This window comes from Microcaecilia unicolor, chromosome 6 (genome assembly GCF_901765095.1).
Source record: "Microcaecilia unicolor chromosome 6, aMicUni1.1, whole genome shotgun sequence".
Taxonomy (NCBI): Eukaryota; Metazoa; Chordata; class Amphibia; order Gymnophiona; family Siphonopidae; genus Microcaecilia; species Microcaecilia unicolor.
The window spans coordinates 165,026,841-165,044,718 of NC_044036.1; the positions used below are offsets into that span (position 1 = coordinate 165,026,841).

At 43.0% G+C, this 17,878-nt stretch overlaps 1 protein-coding gene across 2 annotated transcripts in view; it reads right to left on the reverse strand.

The window, feature by feature from the left end:
• The window catches only part of FBLN2 (fibulin 2), a 206,428-nt gene extending 200,638 nt beyond the window's left edge, over positions 1-5,790 (reverse strand). For both annotated transcript variants that reach the window (XM_030206340.1, XM_030206338.1), the window contains exon 1: positions 5,713-5,790. The gene's annotated coding sequence lies outside the window, so the exon portion shown is untranslated. The remainder of the gene's footprint in view (positions 1-5,712) is intronic.
• Between the last annotated feature and the right edge of the window lie 12,088 nt (positions 5,791-17,878).

Genomic DNA, 17,878 nt, shown 5'->3' on the forward strand with positions numbered 1-17,878 from the left:
ACGCCAAATTCTAGGAATGCTCCTGACCTGCCCAAGTACCTCCCATGGCCACACCCCCTTTGGAGTTGCACATCTTAAAATGTAGGCGTACATGTTATAGAATAAAGTGCAGGAAGATCCACCTGTAATTCCTAATGACTGCCAATTAACACCAATTATTTACTGTTAACACCTCATGAACTAGTTTATGCCCAGATCAGCTATTTTCCCAAAACAGTCTCCCTTCTTTACTGGGATCCACATGTTTATTGATCTTTCATTGCTCTGCACATGCTGCTGTTCCCTTGACCCTTGGTACTAAACATGTGGATATGTCAGCTGTCTGAAGACATCTGCACATGGATATCACAATGAGGTTTTTTTCCACATCCTTTGGAGAGTGGGGAGCAGTGAGATGCATATATTTTAGACTGGCCTCTATGCACACCACTGCTTTTGTAAAATATTGCCCCCCAGCCTCCATGTGCACACCTAGACATCTTTTTCCTTATATTATATATTCTTAATGGGGCTCCATGTGGTCTGATACAGTGTTGAAATGAAACTTGGAGTATTGCTTATACAGATTAAGATAATAATGTGAATGAATAGTAAAGTGTTGATTTAGTTACCCAATTGCTTTTTTTACGTGGAAGACAATAACATGGTGGGATTTGAGTTAAAATCAAGTTCCTGGAAAGATTATATACAGATTATCATGAAGTTATTGCACCCATGTGGTTCGTAGCTATCTAAACACTTTTTAATGAAAAACTGTCTTTACTAAGACAGGACACACCCTCCTCTGATGCATATTCAGTGTGGATATCCTGAACAAATAACTATGAAGCCATCAGGACAAGCCCTGACTTTAGTGACAGTTCTGAGAATCACCCAGTTGACTACTTGTAACATCCTTTGGGAATCTAAGCCTTCATTCCTTGATAATATATTTAATTGACTGATGTTTGTATATTTCTTAAGCACATCACCTGCTTGTACACAGAAGGTGGCTGGCAGAACAACTGCAAAATATCTTGTTCTTTTTTAATTGATTTCTAATAGTTCAAATATATGTTAGTTATAAAAAAAAAAGTGATCTCTTACACACAGCTGTATCCATTCAGTAAATGGCATGAAACCTCTTCTCCTCCAGCAAAACCTGTTCAATGCGCCATCTGCTCTAGATGAAAGGGATCAATGTAATAGACAGTATTTGACATCTCAGGAGTTCAGAAGAGCAGCTATCTCACGGTTACTTGTAAAGATTAGAGAATGCAGTCAGAGGAAGTTAGGAGCCTAATAAATTGATACTTTCTGGTGTTCTTTGCATGAAGTCATGCCGAAAGATTTTCTACTAACTAACCCCCTGACATTCAGCCCTCAGCAGTCAATGGTTTTAAAGCCACTGATCACCTGAATACTCAATGGCACGACCATGTCCGGGTATTGGCATTGAACATCCAGGTCAGCCGTCAACGGGAATGTTATGCAGGTAACGACTGATATTAAGTACCTAGCACTTACATTGCTAAACGGACAAAGCTAGATCTGCCTTAGGTGCCTGCTTAGAACTGTCTGCTTAATTTTGCAGGCATCCGCATTAAATATGGCCAATGCCCTCTAGTGGGCGTGTTCCGTTCCATGTGCAGGCAGCAAGGGAGTGTGCTGAGCAGTCATGCGGCTGTGAGCTCTGCTGGTCCCATGCCCCTTGTCAACCTTCTGTTCCAGGGCAGGGGATCAGGAGAGGCAACAGATGCATAAGTGCTCAGCGCACCCCCTTGCTCGGAAGAGGGGGTACCCCACCCTGTGTGGCAACCAAGGTAAGTAGGCCACTGTCAATGCCCGCATAAAGCTCCTCCCAATTTTGCTGACGGACTGCCCCGGCAATAACCGTACAGTGCAGTTAAGTGACAAGGACACTGAGTGGAGATTAAGCAGGCTGAAGCCTCTCCTGACTGTTTAAACCCTGCTGAATGCCAACTCCTAAATTTCTACCACAGAAAAATTCACTCACAAAGCCTTGGAGAAAAACAATATCATCTAGAAAATAAAATATGTGAAGCAACATTATTCAAATATTTTCTGCATGATACATACGTAGCATAACTCTGTATAGGTCATCCAGGTAGGAGCATAGATATTTATTTATTTATTTGGATTTTGCTCACACCTTTTTCATGTCTTTGCAATTAAAACTACACTAGTATTTTGGGAAAGGCTTAGCAAATATGGAACCTCTTAAATACATACAGCAAACTTAGGTGCAAACTTAGGCCCAGATACACTAAACTTTAATGACCCTTTAACGAAGAATTTTTGAACCATGGCATGCATTAAAGGCCATTTTCCGACCACGGTAGCAGAAAACGAAAACGGAATGCAGATGAGCAAATTGTGTAGAAACCCCATTGAAACGAGATGCACCAAAGTTTTCTGACTACCCTAACGTAGGAAAACTGCCGGAAAGCTAACGACAGGTCTGTACCTGTCGTTAGGGCTATCCGACTAAAAACTTTAATGTAAAAAACAAAAAAAAAGTGAGGGGGGCGAAAACGCGCATCAGGGGCGTCTTTTAGTGACGCCCAAGGTCGCTGCTGCTCCCCGCTCCCCCTGCATCACTATAAAAGTGAAAAAAAAAGGTTTGGGAGGGGGCAAAGGCGCTCGTCAGGAGCGTCCTTTATGGACGGCCTTGCCCCCCCCCCCCCGCCCATGGTCACCGCTGCTGCTCCCCGCTTCCTCCCCCAGCATTAAATAAAAACACAAAACAAAACTCAAAGCTTTAGGAGCCCTGGCCCCCCTCCCTTCCCGTCTCTAAACTCTTTCTCCACACAGCTCCGCCTCCCTCCGTCCACGTGCCCCACCCCCACCACCCCCCTCAGATCGTCGCTGTCGCTCCCCCCTCCACCGGGCCCCCCTCCCCCGCATTACCAGCCCGTGCAGCGCCTCTCACCTCTGTATGAAGACGCTGCATGGGCAAGAAGACCATCAGAACGCTGCAGTCTTCAGGACGTCTCTCTCCTTCTCTGACCTGGCCCCGCCCCATCTGACGTAAGAAACCTACGTCAGACGGGGCGGGGCCAGGTCAGAGAAGGAGAGAGACATCCTGAAGACTGCAGCGATCTGTTGGTCTTCTTGCCCATGCAGCGTCTTCATACAGAGGTGAGAGGCGCTGCACGGGCCGGTAATGCGGGGGGGGGGCTCGGTGGAGGGGGGAGCGACGGCAATGATCTCAGGGGGGGGTGGGGGCGGGGCACGGGGCGGAGGGAGGCGGAGCTGTGTGGAGAAAGAGTTCAGAGACAGGAAGGGAGGGGGGCCAGGGCTTCTAAAGCTTTGAGTTTTGTTTTGTGTTTTTATTTAATGCTGGGGGAGGAAGCGGGGAGCAGCAGCTGCAACCACGGGCGGGGGGGGGGGGGCAAGGCCGTCCATACAGGACGCTCCTGACGAGCACCTTTGCCCCCTCCCGATCCATGTGTTTGTGTTTTGTTTTTTTGTAGTTTGTGGCAAGCGCAGAGCAGCCAGCATAACGCTTGGCTGCTCTGCGCATGCTTTAGGGGCCGATTACCGATGGGGATTCCACCAGATTGATGCATTGTACTTTACAATACGGCTTGTTTTTTTGCTGCATTGTTCATTTTTTAAAATTCGGTAACAGCTTTTACGTTTTTGCTTTTTTTACATTTGGTTGATGCATCTGGGCCTTAGATTGTGAGCCCTCCTTGGACAGAGAAATACCTAGTGTACCTGAATGTAACTCACCCTGAGCTACTACTGAAAAAGGTGTGAGCAAAATCCAAATAAATAAACACATGAATGCACTGGCATTACATGCAGGTTTTACCCACCTCACAAGATGGGTAATTTACAAAAGTCACAAAACCAACAAAAAATCTGTTGTTTATGGGGAAACTTAAAACTGATGAGCAGCTCTGAAATTCTGACTCAAAGGCTTTTTTTGTAAAGAATATAATGTAACTTCAATGCCTCAAAATGGACCAAAAAAGCCCTCAGCAGGGCTCCCTGTATATCCAGCAGAAAGCTCTTGGCTCATTGGTCACAGTCCCTTAAAATGACACATGGGAGAACAAGACCACACATTCGAGCATGTGTAGCTAAAAAATTCCCTATAAATGTGTCTCATATTATTTATTTATTTCATTTATATCTCACATTGTCCTAACAGATCAGGTTCAATGTGTCTAACAACTTATTGTGATTAACAGTACAAAAAGTGATGCGGGATAGTATACATTAAGTAGTGATAACAAAATAAATTAGGATTGATATTATAATTCGGAAACGAATGCTAGATGCAAAAGAGTAATAATTTATAGTCATCCATGTATAATAACAGAATGGAACTGAGAAACTGAATAATTGTACAATTAGGAGTTTAATTATGATCATCCATGAGAAATATTAGTATATCCCAAGCTCCAAAAAATGGAGAAAAAGGAAAGAACCTCTACGTGAAAAACAGCTTGTAGAAGGAGTAGCTGTGGGCCAAAGAACTTCCAGCAGCCAGGTATAAACAACCAAAACTTTATTGACAAAGCATCCAAATTGGAAAGACCTGACACTGGGCCATGTTTCAGTGGAGAACCGCCTGCCTCAGGGGTCAAAATGATCTGTCAGATGCAGTTTAATGTGGAAAGACGATACTGGAGAAAACATGCAAATCCAGGAATAAAAAGGCACAGCAGGGTTCTAACAGTGAAGCAGCTTCTTGACCCAAAAGGATTAAGTTCACATTCAAAAATCACATCTGGCAAAACATTCAAAGTCCTGCCAAGGCACAATCATTTAACATAGCAACACCAATCATTTCTATAGTGCTACTAGCTGTATGCAGTGCTGTATATATTATATACAGGTACTTTCTCTGGCCCTAGAGGTTCACAAAGAATTGGAAATCAAATGTATATGTGTTGTTTCTCTCCCTTCCCTAAACAAACTCACAGAGTATATCTCTTTCCCACAGCTAAAACACTGATGCTTTATGGAACCTGCGCATTTTTTTTTTTTTAGCCACAGTCAAGTCATATCTTTGAAAATTACAAGTAATGGGGCTGGCTCAATGGCTGTGTGGCAGTGCTATAGGCTAGGGGTGTACATTCATTAATGCTCATTTAGTTTATTAATGCTGAAAAACCAACTGGCTGCAGGCTCCCCGGGACAGGTTTGAGAAGCCAGGTTTAGCGTTTTAAAACAGAGAGCACTCATTTTTGAAAAAGAGCACGCTTGGCTCATTTTAATGCCAAGAATGAAGGAGGAGACCATCTGGCAGGTCCAGGATGGAACAGTTAGCAAATCAGCAAAGTTATGCAAAAGTAGCATTCCTTAAGACAGAAAAGTACTTTAAGTAGAAACATTGCTTTTGCTTCTAAACAGTGTGGCATCAACACACAGTCTTTAAGTTGCATACAATAGACCCACCTAGAAGTACATGCTGCAGTTCTGCACATCTGTCACTAAACCTATCCTAAATATAACCAGAAAACACTTTAACATGTGTTTCAAGAACCGTAGGAACACATTTGTGAAGGATAGAGTTAAGGCAGTCTAAAATTGGCATAACATCCCAACTACAGCCTCCACAACAAAGAAATCAAAATACCAGCAAAACTCCATCTAAAAGAGAGCAGGTCTAAAGCAAAGCCAACCCTGTCTCATGAGGCTTTAGTCCATTGTCTAATCGCTACATTGCATCTTGTTAAAATAACCTTGGCTAACCTGTGAACACTGATGTGAAAGTCTTCCGGCAGCCTTCTTTCTCCAGTGATGTTACTGTGCTAATGTTCTGCTCCCAAGTGCTGAAGGCTCTTGCAAGTTTTTCTGCTCCAGCCCCCATCCTGGGAACTGCCCAGATTCTGTGCTGTAATATGAGCAGGCAAGTACCCTGTGTGTCTATGACACAGCTAATTCACTTCTTACCCCCTATGATTTGTAAGGAAATAGCTCAGATTTTCAAAGGACTGAAATGTGTCCAGTGGGATCAAGATATCATTAAAAACAGTACTTTCCGCACTTAGGTTTACATGAGTTTAATATATACTCTTAAAGGAAAATTGTGTTTCTATGTATAACAGTTTATAGTTTAATTCATTGTTTTCATGGGTATAATCTTCCCCCTTGTACCTGAGTTGTGTGGATTAATTAGCAGTCTAATAATATGTGCTTTCTGAAAATAATTATACACACATACTCCACATACATGCATAGACACATACGCATGTGGTGAAATCTATTGCTTATCCAGGGGGGGGGGTGAGCAGTCTGGAATATACTTTTTGGGATCCTGCCATGTAAACTAGATTGGCCACTGTTGGAAACAGGATACTAGGCAAGTCTGACCCAGCATGACAATTCTTATAAATTCATCACAGATGAAGGAAGCAAACGGGTAGGTTTGTATGACATGAGTAGATCCTTCAGATGAGCAGGCCGATTTCCACGTAAGCTCTTAAAAATCAATCTACATATTTCAAACTTAAAACTCTGAGCTATGAATACAGAGATGCCAAGGGTGGCCCACTATGCTTGAACTTTAAGGCCAATGAGTGAGGCTTATCTTGCGAGCCCCAGCCCTGGCAAATCACATTCCAAAAACTTCTATATTTAAATCAATAAATAGAATGTGAAATTCTTTTTTCTACCTTTGTTGTACTGTCTAACTGCAGATGTATGCTACCCAAAATCTTGAGGACTTAATATATAAAACTCAAAGTAACGTATAAAAAGATGGGTAATGAAAACATTTTGGGACCTTTTTATTAAAGTGTGGTAAGTTTTTTTCCATTTACTGCCCATTAGGTGCAACAATTAACACATGGTAAGTGCAAAGCCTGTGTGGTTACTTTGGGGATCTGATCAGAATCTGTCCTGCCATTGCTACACAGGGCAGACACGTACCACATGGTAAGATATGGTAAGTTCATCCATGCTATCTGAAAATGTATTTTATCATGGCTCACTGCTTTAAATTCCTCCCCCACCACCACCACCAAAAAAAAAAAAAAAAAAAAACCCTAGCAACTTCCAATCCTTCCTATTCCCATCAGCATCCTGACCCCTCCCCAGCCCCCAATAAGTCTTCATACTAGTCTCATTCCCCAGTGAGGTGCCATACACACCCCTATGCCCTGCAATAAGATGCCTATCCACCCCCACCCCCAGTCTTCCCTTGCACTTACTGGAGGTCTCCCTGGTAAGTTAGTAGCAGGGCAGGAGTGAACCCTTAGAAAACAGCTAAAAGCCTTTTTATTCCAGCAAGCTTATGATTTGAATTAATTTGTTAGGTCTGGAGGCCTGAAGATAAGCTATGGTTTTAAGAAGTACATTGATTGTATGTTTGAAATTATGTATGTTTATTGTAACCTGCTTAGAATTTTGAAGATAATGTGGGATAGAACTTGTGACCTTGGGCAAGTCACTTAACCCTCCAATTCCTCAGGTACAAAAACTTAGGTTGTGAGCCCTCTAGGGACAGAGAAAGTACCTGCATATAATGTATACAGCACTGCGTACATCTAGTTGCACTATAGAAATGATTAGTAATAGTAGTAAATTTGATAAATAAAACCTCAAATGTTCTTGCCCCATGGCCAGCCTGGGTTCATAACACTGACCCCTAGTGATAGTCCTATGGTACTACTGCTAGGAGTCAAACTTCCAAATAATGTCATGCTTCCCAAATTCTTTCATGAGTAGATGTCAGCTCTATTTTGGACAAAGACTGCTACGTCAGATAACACCACTGGAATGAATGTACTGTTTGGGTTAGTTCACATATCTGTAATCAACCAGTTAAGTGCAATGGAGTAGCCGTGTAATTACATTTGTACATTAATCATGCAATTTCCAAACAAACCCTTGGCCCTAAAGGAAACCAATGCAGTTCTTTCAAAAAAGAACTAACCAAATCCCTAATCTCATAATGAGACATGCTGCCCTATTTTGCATTCTTGGTAGTCTCTTTAAACTATGCAAGGTAAACCAATAGAAATGGCATTTTACAATAGCCTTAGCTATTCAGCACCAAGGTTATAGTAATTTCAGTTAAAATTATCCTCACAGCTTACATATCATATGTAACTAAGACTATAGGAATGAACAACTGCCAAGATTTGTCCAATCCCTGAAAACTGGGAATCAAATTTTACTTCCAGCTAAAAATAATTTCTGATCCTTGTAGTTGCAAGTCCACCAAAATAAGGCATTACTTAGTTAACATCCTATTTCTGAGGGGTATGCATTTGTTAGCATGTATTTGGATTTTGGGGGAGCATAAAAAAATTTTGTGCTTGCAAATCACTTGTACATGTACACTTACAATTGACACATATACAGACGTTCAAATATTTGAAAGGTATTAATCCGCAAACAAACCTTTTCCGGAGATGGGACGGCGGAAGAACTAGAGGACATGAATTAAGGTTGAAGGGGGCAGACTCAGGAAAAATGTCAGGAAGTATTTTTTCACAAAGAGGGTGGTAGATACTTGGAATGCCCTCCCGCGGGAGGTGGTAGAGATGAAAACAGTAACGGAATTCAAAAAATGCGTGGGATAAAAACAACAGAATCCTGTTCAGAATGAATGGATCCACAAAAACTTAGCGGAGATTGGGTGGCAACACTGGTAATTAGGAAGCAAAGCAAGCGCTGGACAGACTTCTACGGTTTGTGCCCTGAAAATGGCAAGGCCAAATCAAGGTCAGGTGTACATATAAAGTAGCACATATGAGTTTATCTTGTTGGGCAGACTGGATGGACCGCACAGGTCTTTATCTGCCTTCAACTACTATGTTACTATGTTGCTATGTAATTTACACACACAAAAACGTTTTAGGGTACATAGAAGGTGCACATTTAAAATGAATATGTGCAAAAATACGCACACAATAAACCTCTTGGAAATTGGGAGAGAAAAGCTGAAAATACAAACACTAACCAAACTGTTCTTTAGCTATATGCATTCCTAATTTTTCCCTGGACACCCACAACAGAGCAGATATCTCAAGATTCACTTTTAAGCAAGTAGACATTCATTCAGGTCACAAAGATCCCAACATATATTTTAAAATCTGTGTCCCAAAATGTCATTTTCCATATTATTTTACATGTGATTTTAGTGCATGCTAACTCCCAGTGTTAAGAAAATTGATTATCCAGAGATTTGTTTTACTTTATAAGATTTTCCACAGAAAGCAGCATTATAACCAAGGTAACAAAATTTGCTTGCAAAAAATTACATCCGTATCCAGAAGGTCTATCTATATAATATTTGTTGATCACTTTAATTGAATCACTGATTTTTGAGACAAATTACAAAATCAAAAGTTGAATATCTACCATTTAGCACTAACAGCTTCAAACCAATACGCTGTGGCATGTCCGAACATTATTACTCAACCAAAGAAACTGTTGCTGTGAGGTAAGAGCCACAGACGTGGTCCGTCTGAGACTGTAGCTGTAGAATCAGCCACGATCAAATCCTGTAATCACAGCTGCCCGATTCTGGAAGTAATTATGAAGTCTCCTCAACGGAGACCACCTGGGACATACTAATGACCCTTGATATAGTGGGCATGAAACTCAATGAGTTGGGTCCGGGAACTGCATTAAAATAAGTGTGCATTTATTTTAGCATCTTTCACAAAGCTGCGAACCTGAATCAAGTGGACACATTATTTTCAATATTTGGACTGTTTATGCAAATATTCAGAACTATGCAGTAAATGGCAATATGTGCTGAGAACTATTCTATAAATGGCGTTCTGATGTGGGCGCTGTTTATAGAATAGCATATTGCGCCAGTGTCCATGCACAGCTTTAAGGCACAAGGATTTAAACAAACTGAACCCTAGTGTAAATCCCTCACCTAAATTAGGTACGGATTCCTCCAAATTCTGTGGTAGTGCGTGCATATTTACTGAATGCCCCTAACCCGCTTATGTTTCTCCCATGGCCAAGCCCTTTTTTCAGTTGCACGCTGCAGTTGCATAAAAGGTATTAATCTGTAAACTTTTTCCGAAGACGGGAAGGCGGTAGAACTAGAGGACATAAATTGAGGTTGAAGGGGGGCAGACTCAAGACTAATGTCAGGAAGTATTTTTTCAAGGAAAGGGTGGTAGATAAGTGGAATGCCCTCCCGCGGGAGGTGGAGATGAAACCGGTAATGGAATTCAAACATGCATAGGATAAACACAAAGGAATCCTGTTTAAAAGGATCTACGGAATCCTAGCAGAGATTGGGTGGCAACACCGGTAATTGGGAAGCAAAACCAGTGCTGGACAGACTTCTATGGTCTGTGCCCTGATCATGACTGAATAGATATGGATGGGCTGGAGTGTAAATTTTAAAGGGATTCGACATTAGCTTCAGAACTTTTAGTACAAGAAGAGTGCTGGGCAGACTTCTACGGTCGGTGCCCAGAGAATGACAAGGACAACTCAAACTTGGGTATACATATAAAGTATCATATACCATGTAAAATGAGTTTATCTTGTTGGGCAGACTGGATGAACCATTCAGGTCTTTATCTGCCATCATTTACTCTGTTACTATCAGGGGCATTTTCGAAAGAGAAGGGCGCCCATCTTCTGACACAAATCGGGAGATGGGCGTCCTTCTCTCAGGGTCACCCAAATCGGCATAATCAAAAGCCGATTTGGGGCGCTCTCAACTGCAGTCCGTCGCGGGGACAACCAAAGTTCATGGGGGCGTGTTGGAGCCGTAGCGAAGGCAGGACTGGGGCATGCTTAAGAGATGGGCGTCCTCGGCCGATAAATGGAAAAAAGAAGGGCGTCCCTGATGAGCATTTGGTTGACTTTACCTGGTCCATTTTAGTTCACAACCAAGCCTCAAAAAGGTGCCCAAACTGACCAGATGACCACCGGAAGAAATTGGAGATGACCTCCCCTTACTCCCCCAGTGGTCACCAAATCCCTCCCACCCTAAAAAAAATTTAAAACACTTTTTGCCAGCTTCTATGCCTGCCTCAAATGTCATACCCAGCTCCATGACAGCAGTATGCAGGTCCCAGGAGCAGTTTTAGTGGGTGCAGTGCACTTTAGGCAGGCGGACCCAGGCCCACCCCCCCTACCTGTTACACTTGTGCTGCTAAATGTGAGCCCTTCAAAACCCACCCGAAACCCACTGTACCCACATGTAGGTGCCCCTCTTCACCCCTTAGGTCTATGGTAGTGGTGTACAGTTGTGGGGACAGGGGTTGGGGGGGTTGGGGGGCTCAGCACCCAAGGTAAGGGAGCTATGCACCTGGGAGCAATTTCTGAAGTCCACTGCAGTGCCCCCTAGGGTGCCCAGTTGGTGTCCTGGCATGAGAGGGGGACCAGTGCACTATGAATGCTGGCTCCTCCCACGACCAAATGCCTTGGATTTGGTCGTTTTTGAGATGGGCGTCCTCTGTTTCCATTATCGCCGAAAAACAGGGACGACCATCTCTAAGGTCGACCTAAATGTTGAGATTTGGGCATCCCCGACCGTATTATCGAAACGAAAGATGGACGCCCATCCTGTTTCGATAATACGGGTTTCCCCGTCCCTTTGCCGGGACGTCTTTAGAGATGGGCACCCTTAGAGATGGGGGTCCCCGTTTGATTATGCCCCTCTATGCGACTATGCTAAATGATTTAAGCGCGCATCTTTATAAATACGCGCTTAGCAAGATGTGCATGTAAATCCTAATTGTTGCCAATTAGCTCCAATAATTGATTGTTAGTGCCCAATTATTGGAGCTAAAAGGCTCGTTACTCAATTAAATTGCACATGCAAATCAGATGTGTGCCCGAATTTGGCTACACAGTTTTCAACTCCATGTATAGAATCCCCTTGAAAGAGCACAAGGAAAGATTCAGTGATTATATTAAAAATAGAGCCTAAATGGTAAGTCTTAAATAAGGCTTAAAATCTTGGGTGAGAGCAGATTTTTGTGCTGTTCCGGCATATAATCGCACATATTGGGATTATACTTTTGAATACTTGTTTTAAATAAGAGTCATTCTGGCACATCAACCAAAGCTTCAACAAAAGGAAAGTGAAGTGCAAACCTCACCAAAACAGCAATGCTTCACTATAAACACTGTGTTCAGTCTTACATACTCCAAAAAATTATATATGTTTATATATGAAAATAAGAAGGAAAAGCCTCAGACTTCTGACGGGTGCCTTTATACTTTTCCACCTATTCATGTATCCATCACAGGCATAAAAACCTTCCAAGCTCCCTACTTTCACTCAAACTGTATTTTTAATTAACATGTTCCAAAAAACTTTCATTTAAATTGCACTTTGCTTCTCAGCTTAATTTCATGGTATCCCCCATGGGATAAGTACAATTTAAGTGAAAGTTTTTTGCTACATATTAATTGAAAGTAGGGAGGTTGGAAGGTTTTTATGCCTGTGATGGAAACATGAATAGGTAGAAAAGTATAAAGGTACCCGTCAGATGTCTGAGGCTTTTCCGTCCTATTTTTCATATATAAACATATATAACTTTTTGGAGTACGTAAGACTGAACGTAGTGTTTATAGTGAAGTATTACAATTTTGGACATTAACCAAAGTTACATATTATGTTGTAAGGGTGTGCAGGGAACTTGGGTGGGTGGTGGATAGTGCTGGTATTTTTGTTGGGTAATTTTTCATTTCCTTTCGTATTTTCTTTTGTGCTTACTGTTTTAAATAACAAGCACCAAAAGCTGACAACCAGCCCCCCTCTTTCAGACCCATTAAATCCTTTCTAGAAACTTCTATCAAACAAAAAAAAAAAAAACCCTGATCTTGTCCTTTACCTTTCCATCACTTTAGCCTCCATTAATCGTCTCTGATCCCCAAGTACAAATAGAGAAGAAATGATCTCCAGTTCATTCTGCCTCACCAGTGCAATAATATTGTGCCTCCCGGCTTCAGAATATAGCACCGCCAAGTTAGGAGCAACTGGGGATTGCTCCTGCCCCATTAAGACCAACAAGATCAGGACGGGTTACAAAGGGAGAGGGCTAAGGGAAAGGGAAGGATGAAGGAAAGGAAAGTATGGGGGGGGGGGAGTTGTAAACATTTAGAGCAGGTTCTTAACTGACAGGGGTAGGGCAGCCACTGTATATATGCAAAAAGACATTTTATTTTTCTCTTGTATCATTTATAAAATGATATTTTATATTCTCTATATTGCTTTAAATGACAGCACACTCCTATTATATCATCGTGTTCCTGATGAAACCATTTGATAAGCATTAAGATGGCAATTCTCTAAATCGGTGCCATGATTTAGGTGCCACAATGCCATGCACTAAGGGGGGGGGGGGGGGGGGGGGGGGGGACTCTATATGCAGCACCAAAAGTTAGTCCCCTATTCTATAAAGGGCACCCAACTTTTGTAGCATGCCAGCAAGCTTGCAAGTCACGTCTAACTTTGGATGCTGAACTTATGCCTAATAGAAACAGGTGGAAGTCCGGTGCCTAATGCTAGGCACGGTTGGGCACTATTCTATATCTTGGCGCCCATGAGCCACCTGTGCCCCTCCCATGGGCACACCCCCTTTAAGGCTGTGCATGGGAAAAGTTAGGCACTAAGGGGTCCTTTTACTAAGCTGCGTAGGTGCCTACGTGCGCCCAATACGCATCAATTTGGAGTTACCACCCAGTTACCGCGTGGCCCTTGCGGTAATTTCATTTTTGACACGCGTCCACTACACGTGCCAGAAAATAATTTCTATGTTCTGGCACGTGGCAGAAACTGTGCGGTAATTGTCATTCTACGTGCATAGACGATTACCGCACGGTTAACGCATGAGACCTTACCGCTAAGTCAATGGCTGGTGGTAAGGACTCAGAACCAAAATGGACGTGCGCCAATTTTTATTTCGCCGCATGTCCATTTTCGGCATAAATTTTAAAATGACTTTTTTTACAGGCACGCTGAAAAATGGATCTGCGCATGCCCATTATCGGGCGAAGCCAGCCATCTCATGAGCACGCCCCCGTCCCGCCCACGTCCTGCCTTTACTACCCTACCGACATGCCCCCTTGATGTTTTGCCGGCTCCGCGACGTAAAGCAGTTGAACCCAGCCAAAATCGGCTTTCGATTATACCAATTTGGCCGGGTTCAGGAGATCGCCGGCCATCTCCCGATTTGTGTCGGAAGATGGCCAGCGATCACTTTCAAAAATAAGCTGGATGGCCATTTCCTGAAAAAAAGAAAGACCTACCTTTTACCCGCAGCGGTAAAAGGGGGCCTCGGCGCACATCAAAAACACACGCAGATGCCAGCACAGGCCTCCTTATGCTGCAGCTTGGTAAAAAGGGGCTCAAAGCATTCTTCTGATTTATAATTAAATACAGTCAGACAGGGGAGCTTCTCCTTGCAGTAAATTCATATGTACTGGAGCTTTTCTGTGTTTTAAAAAATAAAATAGTATTGAAATGTATCTTAACTAAGGGAGCGTATTTAACCCCCCTTTTTTTTCTTCTTCCTTTTCAAAATTGGGCAACTGTTTCGATTAGATTGGGGGGAGGATTTTGAGCTTTGTGCTTTGAAGGTGATTTTATTTTGTTCAATTCCCTACTAACTATTGGACCCTTTTACTAAGCCACACTAAAAATATAGTGGCCAGCGCAAGGGTTTCCCGCATTGTGTGACCACTTTTAGCATGACTGTACAATGGCCACTTTTCTATTTTGTTCTGTAATGTCCACGTGCAAATTTCTCAATTAGTGTGTGGCCGTTATTACGTGAACCTTTACCGCCACCTATTTTGTAGGTGCTAAGGGCTTCCTCGCTAATCTGGCAGTGCGTGGCGATGTGCCTACGCTACCCAATTAGCACAGGACATGCTTCCTCTCCGCCCCTTGACCAGGGGTGTAGCCAGACTTTGGCGGGAGGGGGGTTCAGAGCCCGAGGTGAGGGGACACATTTTAGCCCCCCCCCCCCCCCCCGCCGCTGTCACCACCACCACCAACAACTTTGATAGTCCTCCTCCCGTGCAACGTGCAGGATGTCAAAAACAAAACGAAGCCTTTGCGGGAAGAGGACCTCGGCTGGCGGGGATTTGGGTCCCCAGCCAGCAAAGGAAGCCCACGGCGACGGCGGGGGAGGGTTGGTGGCGGGAGGGGGGTCGAGAGGGTCATTGGTAGAGGGGTCCAGGGCCAAATCTACGGGGACCCAGGCCCCCCTGGCCCCACATAGCTACGCCACTGCCCTTGACACATCTCCCATGCAAAAAAACCCTATTTTTTTAGCACGGGATTAGCGCATACAGCTCGCCACATTACCCTGGGATGCCTCAGCACATCCCACAGTAGGTGCCCCCTAGTACCTACCGCAGCTTAGTAAAAGGGGCCCCTATGTTCTGTGTAGGTTGCTTAATAAAGATGAACAGTTTCAAAATTATTTTTGTGCTGGAATTTTCACTAGTTCAAAATATAAGAGAGGGCTCATTTTATAACAGGACACCTATATCAAAGTTGGGAAGAGATACCTCTTTTACATCTATTTTATAAAGACTACATTTAAAACAGGTACCCATGCAAGCCCTAGCAGCACTCAGAGCTACACCTGCTCCAGAGAGAGTGTAAATTTCTGCATATACTCTATTTAACTGATATTTAAAGCTATTTATTAGGGCCAATCAGTAACTTTCAGTGGCATTATCCACAACATGCACCTTAGTAAAACAACCCCTAAGGGACTTAAGCATAGATTTTATAGCATAGCACCTAGCACTTATACGGAACTGTCAATCACACATATTAATGCTATTATTGGTTCCCAAACCTGGTCCTAGAGGCACCCCAGCCAGTCAGGTTTTCAGGATACCCACAATGAATATTCATGAGAGAGATTTGCATGCAGTGGAGATAGTGTATGCAAATCTCTCCCATGAATATTCATTGTGGGTATCCTGAAAACCTGACTGGGTGCGGTGCCTCCAGGTCCAGGTTTGGGAATCACTGTTCTATTAATTTGTGTCCATTACTGGCACCTAACGTTAGGCATACCTTACAGAATTGCCCTTCATCTGCTTAGTAACTAGAGACCCGATGCTCAGAAGTAAATTCAGGCACTAGAGACCATTAGCTGAAAGGCCCCTACCATGGAAAACAATGAGTCTGCCCACCATCAAAGTCAGTACTACTACTACTATTTAGCATTTCTATAGCGCTACAAGGCGTACGCAGCGCTGCACAAACATAGAAGAAAGACAGTCCCTGCTCAAAGAGCTTACAATCTTTATTTGCTATGTACAACAGTGCACTCCACAAGGACGCCCATTCTACTGCAAACCCTACGCCAGCTCAGAGCTGGCGTAAGGATACTGAACAGGCAGGAGAAGTGCCCCCCCCACCACCACCACCATCACCACCAATGCTCTGCCCTAACTAATCCCACACTGCCTATTTTGTTTAACAGCCTTCCAGGCCATGGGGTGGAAATGGATCATTTAAATTCTAGCACAGAGCTTGTTTTCCCAGTGTCTGCAAACATGCATCAGACACACAACACGCAGACGCGCTGAAAAATTATTCTGCACGCACCCAAAACACGCGTCTGCACTACTGCAGGCCATTTTTCAGCACACCTTAGTAAAACGCCCCCCTAAGTTAGTCCAGTAAAAAAGGTATCATCTTACTTTCTTTTCTCTGTTTTGCTTTTTATTTCTATTTATTACCAGAAAAAGAAAGAAAGATAATTCTTAGAAATATTTTATTTACATTCTTTTGTTAGACATGAGCAAGGAGACAGAATTTGGGAGAATTTGCTCTACATCTGCCCAGTGTGAGATTTTCTCTGTTCTTACCCTGGCAGTGTCACGTGATTCACAAAGACACAGCAAACAACAAATTCTTCAAAGCAAGGTTCCCCACCCCTGCAACTATGTACATCAAAGCCTAAGATTTCCAAACCACTTTACCCTGATGGCTTCTCAGTGACAAATTCCCATTCTTTTATTCAGCAATGAGAGGACAGGGAAGGAAAGGCATACTCTTCAGGCTAGCCAGGGAAAAAAAAAGTTTTGGATCCTGCTTCACTTCCTGAGGAACTTTACTTATACTTTCCATTACAGTCCCATTCCACGGACGCATAGAGAAGGACCACAGGCTGTTTAATACTGAACGCTTGGACAACTCAGTCTTTTCTAGTGAGGAAGGAAAAAATGTTAAACCAGGGGACCAGACTGCATTCTCTGAAACATTGCATCTAATTCGGAAAAATTTGGTGTCTGTTGGAGTTGGACTAAGATATCTCTTTATGCCTCAGCTAATTTTGCACATCAGGTTCTCAGTGCTGCAGAAACATTCCTGCAAAGCTTAACAATGCAGAAATACTCTGTACACAGTTCTAGAAAATCAAAAACAAATCAAAAGTGCAGTTAGGGATAATGTTAGCTGCAGAAATTCAAGGTGTATAAAAAAAAAGGAGATTAGAAAGTTCAATTCAGCATATTCCACTCAGTATTTTCTAAATTTCTACTTTGTGCCTGATTCTCTCAGCTTTTCCACCTTAGACAAATAGGATAAAAGCTTTTGTGAATAAACCCTAAAACTGTTTAGTTTCATAATAGAAACTTGCCATCTCCTTTTCCACAGATGTGGCTAATTCCTTTTCATCTCAAAAGTCATTTTAAGGAACATCGAGAGGAAACAGAGAGTTGGGGAGACTTACCCTGTGGTATTTTGCAGGACTGGTTTCATGTGGTGAGCTCTGCTGGAATCCCTGTGAGCAACTGAAACAAGAGGGACCAGAGGTTCCTGTCCAAATTGACCAGCAGCATGAAGTGTTTATCTAATCTGTAACTAGAAGCAGTGACCCATCAATCACTAATTATGCACGGGTGCCTGCCTGATGCCAGACCTATAGGCATGTCCCTTCAAATCCTT